At 26.6% G+C, this 1,697-nt stretch overlaps 1 pseudogene; it reads left to right on the top strand.

The window, feature by feature from the left end:
- The first annotated feature begins 6 nt into the window (after positions 1–6).
- On the top strand, positions 7–1,468 carry LOC132697552 (cytochrome c oxidase subunit 1-like; annotated as a pseudogene).
- The last annotated feature ends 229 nt before the right edge of the window (positions 1,469–1,697 follow it).

The following is a 1,697-nucleotide window of genomic DNA, read 5'->3' as shown; positions in this document are numbered from 1 at the left end:
TTAGGTATAATTTATGCAATATTAGCTATTGGTCTTTTAGGATTTTTAGTTTGGGCTCATCATATATTTACTATCGGAATAGATGTTGATACTCGGGCCTACTTTACTTCTGCCACTATAATTATTGCTATTCCAACCGGTATTAAAATTTTTAGATGATTAGCTACACTTTATGGAACTAAATTAAATTTTGAACCAACTACACTTTGATCATTAGGTTTCATTTTTTTATTTACTATTGGCGGATTAACTGGAGTAGTCCTAGCTAACTCATCTATTGATATTATTCTTCATGATACATACTATGTTGTTGCCCACTTTCATTATGTTTTATCAATAGGGGCAGTATTTGCAATTATTGCAGGATTTATTCACTGATACCCGTTATTTACTGGGGTTTAACTCTCAATAATAAACTTTTAAAAAGACATTTTATTGTAACATTTATTGGAGTAAATTTAACTTTCTTCCCTCAACATTTTCTAGGATTAAGAGGAATACCTCGCCGTTATTCCGATTATCCAGATTCTTTTACTAAATGAAATATCATTTCTTCAATCGGTAGATTAATCTCTACACTAAGATTAATATTCTTTATTTATATTATTTGAGAAAGTTTAATTCTTAGCCGACAAACATTAACTACTTTAAATTTTTCCTCTTCAATTGAATGATTAAGATCACTACCACTCGCTGAACATAGATTTAATGAAATCCCTTTAATTACTAAATTCTAAAATGGCAGAATAGTGCATAAGATTTAAGCTCTTAATATAAAGTTTATCTTTTTTTAGAATTGTCTACTTGAAAAACATTAACATTACAGGACAGTACTTCACCCTTAATAGAACAATTAATTTTTTTCCATGATCATAGATTAATAATTTTAATTATCATTACAATTTTAATTAGTCAAATTATATTATCTTACTTATTAAATAAATTTAACCATCGATTCTTTTTACAAAACCAAACTATAGAACTAATTTGAACTATTATACCCATTATAATTTTAATTATAATTGCTTTGCCATCTCTGCGATTATTATATATTATAGATGAACTAAATAAACCTGCCCTTTCTATTAAAATTATCGGACATCAATGATACTGAACATATGAATATTCAGATTTACAAAATTTCAATTATGACTCTTATATAATTCCACAAAATAACTTCAACTTTCGATTATTAGATGTTGATAATCGAATAGTAATTCCTTTTAACACTTACATTCGCCTATTAATTACTTCAGAAGATGTCATCCATTCATGAGCTTTACCTTCAGCTGGGCTAAAAATTGATGCAACTCCTGGACGTCTTAATCAAGCAAATATATTTATTAATCGAACCGGAATTTTCTTTGGTCAATGCTCCGAAATTTGCGGTTCCAATCATAGGTTTATACCTATTGTAGTAGAAAGAATCTCTTCTAATTTTTTTCTTAAATGATTAAAAAATAATTAACATTAGATGGCTGAAATTTTAAGCATTGATCTCTTAAATCAATTTATAGTAAACTAAAAAATTACTTCTAATGAAAAACTTAGTTTTATTATAAAACATTAACTTGTCAAGTTAAAAATATCTGCGCCCCGTTAGTTTTTAATACCACAAATAGCTCCTTTAAGTTGATCATTTTTATATATTTACACAATTAGAATTTTTATTATTATTATTATTTTAACTTATTATA

The sequence above is a fragment of the Cylas formicarius genome, unplaced genomic scaffold (genome assembly GCF_029955315.1).
Source record: "Cylas formicarius isolate icCylForm1 unplaced genomic scaffold, icCylForm1.1 PGA_scaffold_220__1_contigs__length_13659, whole genome shotgun sequence".
NCBI classification, from domain to species: Eukaryota; Metazoa; Arthropoda; class Insecta; order Coleoptera; family Brentidae; genus Cylas; species Cylas formicarius.
This window is presented reverse-complemented; position numbering and strand designations above follow the sequence as displayed.